The sequence below is a fragment of the Pomacea canaliculata genome, linkage group LG8 (genome assembly GCF_003073045.1).
Source record: "Pomacea canaliculata isolate SZHN2017 linkage group LG8, ASM307304v1, whole genome shotgun sequence".
Lineage (NCBI taxonomy): Eukaryota > Metazoa > Mollusca > Gastropoda > Architaenioglossa > Ampullariidae > Pomacea > Pomacea canaliculata.
Window position 1 is genome coordinate 28,237,749 of NC_037597.1, and position 14,109 is coordinate 28,251,857.

General features: G+C 46.5%; 1 protein-coding gene across 1 annotated transcript in view; it reads left to right on the forward strand.

Annotated features, from left to right (window-relative positions):
- The first annotated feature begins 1,313 nt into the window (after nt 1-1,313).
- LOC112571352 (forkhead box protein N3-like) overlaps nt 1,314-14,109 on the forward strand; it is a 34,663-nt gene continuing 21,867 nt past the window's right edge. The window contains exon 1 of the mRNA XM_025250303.1: nt 1,314-1,378. The gene's annotated coding sequence lies outside the window, so the exon portion shown is untranslated. The remainder of the gene's footprint in view (nt 1,379-14,109) is intronic.

A 14,109-nucleotide genomic window follows, 5' to 3' on the forward strand; every position in this document is an offset into this window, starting at 1 on the left:
AATGTGCTTATATTTGGGTCTTATAAACATGTGCGGCTTATTTTTGAAAAAAAGTAGGGATTTTAAAAACATTTAGTGGGTGCGGCTTATACACAGGTGCGCTCAATAGACCGGAATTTACGGTAATGTGACCACAGGAAGTAAAGCAAAGGATTCAAATTGTGTCAGTTCAACAAAATGGATGAGCGATCAGGTTGTTTCTACATAAAAATATAACTGGACATAAACTGGATGTACGGGTGTTTCTATATTAAAGACGAAATGGCTGCTCTGAAATGCTCTTGTAACTAGGTCCTCGAACAAAATTACCTTTGCGGTGAAATTTATATCTTAATGAATGCCACTAGTAGTTTAGAGAGAAACAAAATCATCAAACTTGAATGGCCTCTGATAAACTCTGATAAAATGATTAAAAGTGCAAGAACGCAAATAAATTGTTATACGGGTCAATTATTTTTTTGAGCACAAACGATCGAGCTGTCACATTTCTTTCGTGATCAGATAAATGAGAATAAGGGGTAAAACTGAGAATCATGCAGTCACAAGAGTTTTTTAATGTATGTGTGTAGGGGGAAAAAGGTGGTGACAGAAACTAAGGATACGATGACTGGATGCGCAAGCTCGTACAATTAGAATCACTGAAGCTCTGAGGTGTTGATGCTCGGGGACACGGATAAACAAGGGAGGCTACTTGTACAGACATGTCCACGTCTATTTAACAGTTATGTCCCGTAGCTCTAAGATGCTGCTAATGCTATCACGTACATTGGCCTACGGCTATAGAATAGCCAAAAACTGTTCCTATCAGAAAGGAAATAATTATATTAACTGCTTTGTTTTTTATAATTTAATTAAAAATGTTAAAGATGTGTACGAATAACAAGCAGTCATAACGTGTGTCTCAGCAACCAGTCTAATTAACTACAGGGCAACATAACTCTCGAGATGCTCTACATGGGGAAATAGATCTCCAGATGAGAATCATTTTCCCTAGTGATTGCTTCACGCGGATAATGCTCTGCGCGAAATACAAGGACGGGTCACATCTCAGCATCGTAATGTTGTACCAACAGCATCCAGGCTGCTTCATCTGTCGTGTGTTCATACCTCATTGACAAAATTAATTTGGGAATTTGAAGATACGAGTTCCCTACCAACAATTTTCTCTTTAGAAAACACACAAAATACTAGGTGGCATTCAAAATACAAGTTCATGACCCTTGTTGTTGTAAATCACAAGCGAAGTTTGACTGCTGCTGTGTTGATGACGGCTGCTGGAAGAGCCAGTGTCTTGTCTGCTGGCGTGGTCACGTGAGGATTCACTTCCGTTGAATAGAGCATCGGGCATCACTCAGCCACTCACACAGCATCGTGGTTGGTAAGACGGCATTTTAATCATGTTTTGTCTCTTTAACATTATCAAACTTGCTTGTAAACTAAATACCTTACAATACAGTAGATGAATTCGGAGACATCGCTTATTTTACCACTTCGGCGACCTTTAAAAATGGCTTTCCCTTGTTCGCGCGAAATGAAAGGGGCACTTCCTCGTGATGGCGTCTCCGATGACGCTCGTAGCTGGAGACAACTTCGCTTGTGTGGAAAGTGTTTCAGAGACTATTAGCATTCAGTTTCTTAAAGATTTATTAGTTAATGCGAATGTTTTCTATGACTTGTGGCTAATTGAGTAAGGAAACATTCGATCTATATTGTTTATGCTCTTGCACGTGGAGAAACGAAGACGAGATCGAAACAACGTTGTTCTTTGTTGACGTTTGTGTGTGCGACTTCTGTCTTGCTCAGTGAGTAATATACAGGAGAAATATTATTAGAAATGTAATTCAGTTGCAATAAAAAAAAAGATACCTTTATAAATTCAGAGAATTGTTGTGGAATAAAAGATAAATCTTCTCCAGAACTTAGAGTTTATCTACGTATTTCTAAATTATATGATACGGACATCCATTTTAACCACATATGTTAGAGGAATTGAACAAAATTAGTACATTTTAATACATACAAATTTAATCCATACTTCAGTTTTGATTTTACATTGGAGGTAAGATAGTAACGGTTAAATACCTGTTTCAGTAGAATAAACTTTTTAAAACAACTTGCTTTTGAATAAACCTTTGAATTTTTTTTCCTCCATTTGAAAGAAATAAAAATTGCCTTCATGCATAACTAGTAACCAAAGCAGTATGTATCAAAACCCAGTAATTTATTAGAATGCAGTTGGCATCAGGGGCTCCCATCAATATATGGGGCCTAATCGTTTACTGAGATTCCATGAGATTGAAATACAGGAAAAAGCTTTCAGAAAATGAAAACGAATCATTAAAGTAATTTTAACAATGGTAATTCTATCTTATCTTCTCCGTTTGGTTGCACTAAAGTTAACTTGATATCTGATACAATTATTTGGCTTCTGTTTCAGTTTTGTTTAAAACAAAAGCACCCTTATTATGCCTTATCATTAACTACAGGAGTTAGCAATTTTTTCGGTACTCTGTTAGCAGAAAGAAACCTTGTTAAAAAACTTTGTAGCAGTTTTGTTTATGAAGTTCTGTCATGGTTTTCATAGAATGTGTGAATTGTCAATATCAAACATTGTTTTCAGATATAGCAAAACCTATAACTATATATAAATAATTTAATATAAATTTAAATAATTCTGTTTTTAGCTTGTGTTTAACCTTGTTGAACATGTCGATGTTATCATTGTGCAGGTGATGGTTATTATTTGTACTCATAGTTCTTAGTTCTTGATTTGAGCCCCGGTCATTTCAGCCCAAGACAGTATTGTTCCAGCCTTGTCCATACCATCCCTACACCAAAAGCAGAATCATCCCAGGCTCAAAGGAGAAATGACACTAGTAGCTATTAGCATCATTTATTACTTTTTTCTGCATAATAGCTGCATTCTCAACTGCATAATAGATGCATTAAGTAAAAAGTCAAAATGATGACAAAATCTTAAATTTGAAAATTGTTTAAAGAGAAAATCCCAATTGTGTACCAATTGGCAAGAGCCATTTTTGTCTAGTGAAATGGTGGTCAAGCTTACTTGCATGACATTATTTAAAATAGGCAGCTGAGCTTGCATGTGTTAAAACAACTTATGGCTCTTTTTGGTAATATCTGGTTAATATAACTTGTGTGATAAGTGATTGATTTGTCTTTTGGAATTCTTCTCTCTGTGTTGGGACAGTATGGTTTGTGTTGGGACAGTATGACTGGCCCCAAGCCTAGAGATAGGCCTTAATAAGACAGCTCTAGTCACATCATGCAGGATTTAGTCACTCCATGGAACCATTGGAGTCACAATTATACAGTAATTAGCTCAGATCCAGTCAGTTTATTGCTTTTTTTAGTATAGCTTCTCTCACAAATAGATAATCTTTTAATGTGTCATTACTTTTTCTTGCTGTGATATAGCCTTAGTTACTTGCACAGCATAAAACACAAACAATTTGAGATTTTGGAAGCATATGCATACTTCTATTTGTCAGTCATGAAGTTGTTGATTTTGTCTTTCTAGATGCTTCACTGCTATTGCAATAAGGTGACATCCAGACTATGCATTTTAGAGTGTATTCTTCACTTGGCTTGTCTCATTATTTAACCTATTGTAATTGACCTTTTGAAGATTTGTGATAACAGATTTTCCTTTTGTGTTATTGACATGCACCTATAGAGACCAGAGAAATGGTATAAAAATCAGAAAATAGATAAGTTGGCTGGGCAGTAAAATATATCTTACTCCTTAGTTAAGTGCATAATACAAAATAAATATTTTAATATCTTTGCTATGTACATTTAAATACTATTAAATCTCAAACTGTATATACACAAATAACTATTTAAAAAGGAACTGGTGTTGTGATTGTGCACCTTGTAAGTTTAACAGTCGCTAAGTAACCGAGGATGTCTTACACAGGAATTGGATAGGGAGATGAAGCTCATGTATCAGCTCTCACATTGTATGGAGGTCGAAGATAGGAAAGATAGTTTCACAGACAGGCAGAGTGGGCGCTTTTATCTCCATTGAAAGACGAGAGGATAAGCTTAGATTGTTTGTCCTTTGGCATCAGAACTTCGTGTACCACAATCATGGGTTGAGATGGATATGAACTGCTACCATTCCACCCCATTCACCGAAAGAGTGTGGGCCCTGACCAGCCGCAGGCTGATTAGCGAGGCCACAGAATCTCTCCTCGCAGCGAAGGCCTGAATAAGGGAGGTTGTGGGGTCCAGAGAGGCGGCTTGCCTGCCACCAAAACTAGAAATAAGTTGCTAGGCAACCTGACTGGTTGCGTCGGCATGGCAACGGCCAACAAAGGCTGGCTGGGTGTTGGGCAGCTCGCGCTGTCAGAAAGTGGGAGTGAGCGCTGTACACGCGTGTGTGTGTGTGTCCTGGGGCAGGTCGCTCACTTTTTGCCTGGCGTCTCATCTTCGTGACGCAAGAATCGATTTCGTCGTCTCAGGTTACAGAAGTCATGCAAGCTGTTGATTAATTGCAACGACATTTTGTCTCCCGCGCCTACGATAGCTTGAGCGAAAGGAGCCATGGCGAGGGTGGAAGGATGGGGTGGGGGAGACGCGGTGGTGTGTATCGGGTGAGGGGTGTGAGTGGCCCAGGCAGGCGTTGACCCTTGTGCAGTGTTGCGTGGTGCTGGTGGCGGTGATGAGACGCACAAGCATGGCGACCTCCGCGCGCGTCGCGTTGCAAACGTTTTCCGGCCTGTGACGTGCGGGTCGCCAGGCGGGCCGAGTGGTGATGGTCTGGCCGGCCTTCCGGTGACGTCACCTGCGAGCGTGGCGCTGGGGGCTGTGTGCAGTCTGCACGCGCTGTGCAGTGTAATGAGCTGTGACGTCACCACGTGCCCAGCCTTCTCTTCCTAGCATCCCGCCCCCGCCCTCCTCTGCAACCCTTACACCTTGCGGTCCGTCTGCCGCCCTTGTGGACGGCGCCTTTTGTTGCTCCTTTTGTCTTTTACCACCCTCTTGTACCTACTGAGGTCATGGTGGGCCACCTGTGATTGGAGCGCAGTGTATCTCCCTGGACTGGCGTCATCGCGACATTTGAGGAAGGGTAAACGCCATTTTGATCCTACGGGATTTTTTACGGCTCGTGCTCAGAGGGTTTTTGGTGTAGTCCGGGTCGTTACTGCACTCATTGACGGCGTGCACCCTTACACTCCAGCAGCAGGCCAAAGGTCACTACAGGGGTATCTCTTCATGTTACTGTGTGATGCAAGCAGTAGAGATCAAGAGTGTTGTATTAATGGCGGTGGTGTAACTGTCTCTGACCATAAAACGCTGTGTGCACGCATGTAACTGCACGCGCGCACGTTCCCAAGTTGGTGATCACGAAATGCCCGTCTGTTCCGCGCAGTTGTCGGTAAGTTTCTGTGATTCCGGCGGTGCGTGCATGTAATGGCACGTGAACTGTGTGCTGCTGCTGCTGGTGGTCTGCCACAAGGATGCTCGTCAACCCCCGGTCATGGCGCGGCGCGAGCAAACAAGTGCTAGAGACTGGCGCTAACCATCGCTCCGCCAGCTCCGCACTATTTTCAGCGCGGAAACAACTCGTCAGAGGAAAATGCTTTGCGCTCAGCCCCCCACCCTAGCGCCCCACATCTCGCACCCCACCGCCCCGTGTCCCGGCATGGCTGTTTCCACTAGCAACAGCTTGGGGGCGCCTAGGTTCAGAAAGGGGGAAGCGTTGCCATGACGACAGTTTGCTGTACACTCATTGGGTGAGAGGGTTGGTCACGTGACCTGTGCGTACCCTTGGCGGCAACAGGTGGCGGGGCGGACATTGTTGTGGTGTTAACGTGAGATTAATGTAACAAGTCAGTGCGGGGGCCACAGATAGGTGGTGGTGTGGTGGGTAAGGTGGAGATATATTGTTGTGTTGTCATGTCAACTATTTTACACCTACTCATTGCACACAGTCATGAAGCGTGTCTGTAAGCGAGCGTGGGAATGCACGGGGCAGGGCCTCCCCGTGTCGGCAGGTGAGGTGTACAGGCAAGGTCTGGGGAGGGATACCTGCGTCTTATCTGAGTGCGTTTGTTTGTGTGACCGCAAGCATCTGTCAGTTAATACTTCAGTAATGGCGGGTTGTTGCCAGTCACACTGCCTCACTCCTGTCACAAGTTCTTCCGGTAGCAGCGTCAAACACTCGGAACTGGAGGATTGTGCATTATTGTGTAGTGTATATAAAATGCTTCCTCGTGTTGCCGTACGCGAGCACATCAGTTGTGTGTGTGCTAGGAGCATTGGTTCCCGTTCTTGATTTGCGCACCTGCATCATGTGCTAGTAAGGTGTGGAGAGCAGGGTGGGGGCAATGCGTGCGGACTACAGGGGGCATCATGTGGTATCAGCCGCCCATTGTCCGGAGATGCCCCCCCTCTCTCTCTCTGTCACCCCCTCCCCCTTTTGCCAGGCTTGGAGGCTTCCGTTGAGTGGTGATAAGCGGCAGTATTATTGGTAAAATACACTTTGATTGAATTCCGCTCTGGCCATTTGAATAATTTCATTTGCTTTGTGGCCTGATTGTCGTTCCTGGCGCAGACTGTGATTCAGCGCGTTCCTCGTCTGTGTAAAGCTTCGAGCACACGACAAACATAACCATTTTCCTAACGTGGTTTTCGAAAACAACGGTTCGACAATTCCACATGCCAACTGTTTCACTAGACACGCTGGCGAACGTGTAAATACTGCTGGAAACACTACAAGAAACACTGTGCACGACAGTAGAGGCCCCTTATTCATTCCTATGTTGGATGGGATGGGGAATTGGTGTTTTGCGCCGAGCCCACCTAAGGGTCTATTACGACAGAGCAAAGCACTATAAAGAGATCCCACGTGCAAAAGAAAGAACAGCGTGCCAGATACAAGATCTGAACCCAGACCAGCCAGTCCTCACCGTTATATTCATGGACGTCGGTCAAGTAACCCACGCTAAAGTTAACGACCGTTTGTTAGGGCAGGGGGCGACCTTAGGCATGTGTAAACTGGGCACCTGCACAGGGCCGCCACGTCAATATATACTGAAAATAGAAAAGAAAGATGTAGCTGACGGCAGTGTGGTCGAATTTTTTTTTTGCTAATTAGTCCGCTGTGTTTACTAATTCCCAATATAATACTAACATGCTAAAGTCGGAGCAGTGCTGTATGTATTAGAACAGTCTACTCAAAGGCTAACCGACAGTAAAGCTAGTGGCCTATTCATGAGCAAGAAAGTATGCTGGGTTACACTCGGGGTGTCCCTGTCACTGCGCATGCGTTAACGGGTCATATGAGGACTTACAAAGCGTCAAAGCAGATTTTACAAATGCGAAAAGTAAATTTTTCTCACCGCGAGGTGGTGATTCTCGAGAATAGAAAAATAATTATGTCCGATATGTTAACATTTGTCCAGTAAGGACAAAACCAAGATTTGGAAGTTGATTGCACAGAAAGTGTTGTCAGGGGAGCCGCAACACGCACCAGCGACGAAGTACGGGAGAAATTCTATGATCTGTGGCACAAAACCTCAATAAGCAAACAAGGAGCACACTGGAGGTGGTTTGGATGTACAGGCTGGTTGTTGATACATCCTTGAGGCTGAGAATGGATGTCGGCTAAAATCTAACTTGCACAACAGTTCAACGTCGTCGTATTTATCAGTAGGATAAATCCTTCAGTTTCTCTCCTCAAAACAAACCTGTCTTACACTGAACAAAATATCGCCGCAATCTCAGAAGCAAGCGGCCAATCACTGCCTGCCGAGCGGACCCCTAGCCTCTAACACGTACCTCACACCCCCCCCCCCCCAACACACACACACACTCGCGCTTTTAAAAAACAAACAAACAATTTGCTGGACCTGTACTTCATGACTGAAGCGAATGGCAGCCATGTTGAAAAACCGAAACCCCACGCGAAATGTTACAGTAAACACGAGCCGGACAGGTTCGCCGGATTGTTTCGAAAAAAGTTTGAGGGTAGGTTATGTTAAGCGGGAAAAAGAGATGTTTGTGAAGAATCTGGTTGTGCGTTTTCCCGTGTGTCCGAAGCCTGACGGACAGAGCAGGGACCGATGATGACCCGCTCATGGGGTGCCCCATGCACTTTCACCGTCCTTCCCCACCCTGCAGTACCTAATGCGTGCAGATTTGCGGCATTGCTTTCTTATCTGTCGTAGTTGCCTTTCCTGAGTATAGCATCTGGAGTTGGAGCCAAGAGCCAGTGGCGGTAAGGTTGGTTGCTGTAGTCATACCCACATCAGACCCAACCACCCGCGTCATGTCAGTTGTCAGGTCAGCAAATTCTGGGGTGGGGGTGTTATAAGAAGGCTTTGATGACAAAGTCGTGTGGAACCGTTGATGCTTCACAACACGGGTACGGCTGTCTTGTGGATGCAGTTCACTGTGCGGGTACTGTGTTACAGCTGCACACGAAGACAAGATGGAGACGAGCGATTTGAGCAGAAGCAAGCTTGAAACTACCGCCTGGTGTCCTAGCTAGTGGCAGTCTGTACTGGGGGCTCTGTAATAGGGCGGCACCGGCTGAGCGGGTATCTGCAGGTGATGTGCCGCAGCTGTAGCGGTCACTGTCACTGCCGTGGTCACCGTCTTGCTGGTGCTGCTGGCTGCACCTGGTCACAAGCGGGACATGACATGATGATGTCAGTATGGCGGACGCAGCGTTTAGGGTAAGTTGAGATGATGCGAGTGGGGGACATGTCTTTTGTCCTGCGGCACACCAGTCAGTGCACGCAGAATATTGTCTTTGGGATAAAACATTAGACGATAGGAGTTGCCGCTGTCGTCACCATGTCTCCTGTGTGGATGATATAGAGGTCTGTAGACTTACATTGCTGACGTGTGTGTGTGTGGGGGATACCCTGTTGGTCTGTAGTGTCTGACATGTGGAGGTGGGTGCGGACCCGCATAACTGTGTTTAAAGTACTTTAATGACCGTCATGCACATCTTCATGAGGAAGAGTTGCTCATCTTGTGCCTACTGCTTATAGTAATAATAATTATCATCATAATGGGTATTAGCATCTCTCCCACACCAGTCAGACTGTGAGCGCTTTATATACAACCGCGTGCATCACACGCCCTTTAGGGTGAGCATCATCTACATCTTCATTAACATTAACCGACAAAACACACACAGTGAAAGGGGGGAACCCGAGTATCTGGAGAAAACCACTGAGCCCTCTGGGTGTCACATCCAGAGGGAGGGGGGAAAACAGATCAATGGCACCCGATTCTCACTGTCGTACCCGTAACAGACACATTAGCCACTGTGCCTCCAACTACCCCCCTTCTTTGCTGTTTCGTCTTGTGTCTCGTGTATGAGCCTTCGTCAACTTCCACCTGCACATGCGTGGCGCGCGCTGCCGGCACCTTGTGCACCAACACCTGTCGTCACCTTGTCTGCCAGGGCGCCATGTTGCACATTTCCATGTTTAAGCGAAGTCAGTATTTAAACGAGTTGGAATAAACACAACTATCTTCTTGTAGCAACTCGGACCCGTGGGCCAGTCACTCGGGAGGGAAGGGATAGTTTGCTGTGTGGCGATATCTGTGTGGATGCCGCTGGGTACACATGTGTCTCGTTGTGTCTTGTGTGTGTGACACAAAACAAGTATAAACTGTTGGTCGGTTGCAGTGAAACAGTATAGCTAGTCCTTCAGGGTTACTGTATAGTCGTCTCTAGATTTAACATAGTTAACCGCCCGCTCTTTCCTAAGATTTATTGAAACTGGATATTTTTAGCACTGCTGACCCTTCAGTTTTCACCCAAACTAGTGTCTCAAGATTGACTTAGTCCTCCAAGATTCAGCCGTACCAGTTTCTTCAAGAGTAAGAGTCGATTGTCAAACTTTAGCAAAGATTTAGCAAAACAGTCCGTGGTAACTAGAGCTATCATATGTAGCCTCATCCAGTCTACCCCGTCAAGATTTAGCATAACTAGCTCTTCACAATTTAGCAAAGATAACTCGTCAAGATTTAGAGAAGTTCGTTTCCCGCAAGATTCGCTTCTTAAACTAGTCACCTCAACCGTTCCAGTAAGACTTAGCAAAGCTCGTCTCTACCTTGCACCCACCTGTCAGACTCGCACCTCAGAAGTACACGCAGGTGTATGTCGCGGAAGTATTTATTTGTTGTCACAGCAACGGTGGATGCAGAAGCTGCAGGCAGAAAGTTTGCTGACGGTCGAGAGCTACTTATGCACCTGCGTGTATAAAGGTCAGAGGCGCCAGGTCACGGTGTGGCACCCCATTATAAGTTTCAGGGCCGCGGGATGGGACACACAGTGGCACCCCGTTGTACTATGCTGCACCTCGTGGACTGGCGATACCTCGACAGTGATGGCAAGTCAGCATATGCAACCATTACTAATAACAGCGATTTGTCCACCTATTATCTTGCTGTAAGCTCATTAAACGGGGGAGTAATGGGGACATGTAATGACCACTTTCTAGCACGAGCCCCACATGTTGGTGCAATCATTCTCAGCCCACGTGTCGCTGTGGCCACATGTTGTAATTGTTTATGAGGTGAAGACAGTAAGGGGTAAGGCGAGTCATGCGGTATTCTAACCCTGAGCTTCGCAGTCTTTTTTACTGAGTTCCAGACAACCGTCCTTCGCCAGCGGCCTTGTGATGGGCCTCCATGCCGAGGGCAGCCCCTAATCCCTTTCCGGTAGTCGTGGTGTAAATAGGTCTACTACCCACACTACCCTTAGCTCCTATGCCTTTGGTGTAGCTAGTGGCTAGAGGGTTTGTTCCACAGCTGCCCGTATCTTAGAGCTGGGAGAGTGCAGTAGTTTATGCAAGGTCATGAGGTCAGACGCAGCTGCCGGTCCTCTGACGTCACAAAGTAGCGAGGTCGCCAGAGACGTCACACGAAGTGGGGGCACCGGTGAGCGGATGCACATGTTTGCTGCTTACCTCAAACAAAATGTTGATTGTCGGCTAGTGTGGCTATGTGAAAGGGTCGATCAAGAACACACATGGATCAATTGCATGGCGACAGAGAGCTTGGTGGAGGTTGGGTGATGGCACGTGCAGGTTACGGCCCCGCCGGACACAGGGGACGAGAGGGACTGATGGCCGCCCAGTCCATGTTGGCGCACCTGTCCGTGCCATCACTTGCATGCACTTCATTGTCGTTGTCTTATCGACCCTCGTCATCAGAAGCGGCTTGTGTGGCGGCCTGTCCCGGCACGCCCCGTGGGCTCGTGACCCGTTTATCCACCCCAGTTTATTGTGTATAGTTACCATGGTAACCTTTCCGCTGGGCGGCGTGAGAAAAGAAGGCGAGGATCGCCTGCAGCTTGCGCAACACTGGTGTGACACGTGAGCGACACCTGTCGGCACACACGGTCGGGGGTCGGGGGTTGGGGTGGCATATCGACGATCGCGCGTTTCCATCTATCCGGCGCAATTCTTGTGTTCTCGCGTGGCTTCGTCAGAGACAGGGGTCAGACTGAGGGAGGAGAGAGGGCTGCTGGCAGATTTCTGACACTCCGGGGCTGATGTAGGGTCTGGGGCGTACAAAGACCCCCGAGGGCTAGGGTCCGTAACAAAGCACTAGTCATTTTATTTATGAAATATTTGGTATTCCATAAGACGTTGTATGGTGCTGAGTGCGTGGGGTGAGGTACATTGTAAGAGTGTGGTCGCTTGGGTCTTATCTTTACCACCACCACCACCACCACCCCAACTGTCCATCCCCGGTTAATGTCCACCATTCATTCCCTTGAGTTTTGTCTGTTCGCGCGGGTACTTTACTGTCATCCGTCGTCACCTACACACCTCCCGCTACCATCCACAGCAATCAAAGCTGCTGACCTGTAACAGACATCGGGGCTGATGAGAGTGAGAGTGTCACAGGGCGGTTCACGGGGCATGAGCAAGATGGAGCTATTGATGTAAATGATTTCTCGCGCCGAGGTCGATGGCCTCAACAACAAAGCGATGACCCCACATTGTCTTCCCGTGCTCCTGCCATGGTCACAGTCTTACACTCTTGGCTTCTTGACTACTATTGTAGTGACCTACAATATGTACACACTGGGGTCTACATGTGTGTAATACTTACGATTCTTTACAACAGGAGCAAACCTGTTACCGAAGATGATCGCCCACCCTGATCATCTTTATTTCGTTCATGCCGGCGAGCTTGTGAGGGAAGACGACTGCGTAGAGCGGTCTGTAAACATTTGGTCGATTGGCACGATTTTCAAATTGATAGTCCTCGGGTGGAGTGCACACGGGGTATTTTCCACCGAGACTTGCAGTTAATTGCGGAAACGGCTTCATGTTGACCTTTGAACTCATTCCAGTACGTGATTAGATTGGAATATTTTGACTAATGCGTGATTGAATATGAACATCAGCCTCTAATTGTGCTGAGCGAGGTGTGGAGATGGCGAGGCAGGAACTCCACGCCTGCTCTAGCTTTAAACAATTAACAACTGATGATGTTTTGTCCAGGGTGTACATCTTGTAGTGAAGACGGCCAAAGTGGTAGATTGTCGATGGTGGCTGTGTTGTCCACGTTGCTCGTCTTGCTGTGTCAGAGGCGGGAGGATGTCGACTGTTAAAAGGGGAGGGGGGTAGTCGACGTTCACCCCTCTGCAGGGTACCCGCCTCCCGCCGAGTTGCAGGTTCTCACCAGGGCCCGGCGATTGACGTGGGGGTGGCCAGACCGCACTGCTCTCTCTCTCTCTCCTCAAGAAGGAAAACTACCGAATCGGTTGCCTTGTTGACATGGCAACCCTGCTTCGCATCCGTTGCCATGACGGCGTGATGCGGAGCGCGTGCTGGTGGGATAAACGTGCAGAGCAGGGAGGCTGGAGTGAGGAGGGGTCCACGCCAGAGGCGAAAACGCGAGTGTGTATGTGTGGGGGGATCTCGGGAGGAAAGCTGTCGGCTTGCACGCGACAGGGTCTAGCCAGGAGCCTGTGGAGGGGCGTGATGCACGCGCTAAACACGCAATGACGCTCGTGGGCTGTGGGAAGTGGGAACCTGTCCTTGCGGACCTCGCATAGAGCACCAGGGAGAGGTGAATGGCGGTAGGAGGTATATGTTGATGTAAGCGTGCTGCCCCCTCCTCCACACTCCCCCAGATGCCTCAAGTGGACGTTTGTGGGGTTGGTAGCTGTTGAGATCAGATGTGAACAGAACATTAGCGTAGACATCAAAACATACCAGACAAGACGCACGAGATTCATTAGTGTGGGAAGACTGAGCGAAATCGTCCCGCGACAGCAAACTGGTTAAAAGATTATTTTAGGGTCTGTGATTTATAGTGGTGAAGATGACTAGGAAACATATCCCCCTTCCCATTCACTCTGGTTCTCAGACGGTCATTTACATGTAGTGACTAGTAAGTGTGGTCTGGCATTACCTTATCATTGGTTAGTGATGTGCCACATCATTACTTAGGGATGTACCAGCATCAGTGATGTATCACAGCATTAGTGATGTTTCACAGCATTGGTTAGTACCATAAAAGGCACAGCTGTTACACATTCATCTTCATCTGCTGGTTGAAGGTTGAAGGTAATGTGCTTATGAGCTGCATATTTCTTACCACAGCTTTACAAGAATTTCTGTACATTAGGAAATATTCACACTGTGACACTTCTTTCCTTGCAGTTGGCAATTAAAATGTTTATAAGGTAATTTGGTGCTGTTATTGTAAAGTAACTTTTTTAACATTCATTCTGAGGGTTACTGAGTAATTCTAAAAACATATCAGTTTTTGTTCATTCCCAGATAATAATACCTATGCACTTGCCTGCCTTCATAGTAGTAGACACACCCATGGGAAAGTATGGGGTCAAGAAGGACATAGCTAGTGAACAGTAAACAGCCAAATTGCCGCTAGATGCATTGGGTAGGAGTGGCAGATGACTAGAAATATGTTTAAAAATCATTTTCAGCAGACTGTTCTGCCTTACATCAACATTGTGTGAGCAGTTATTGGGGTGGAATACCTGGCAGCCACAGTTTGTGCTGTAGTTTTCATGAAGGCTAGCGGTTGCAGTTTGTTGTTTTGACTCTGCCAACTTTATTTTGGTAGAAGATG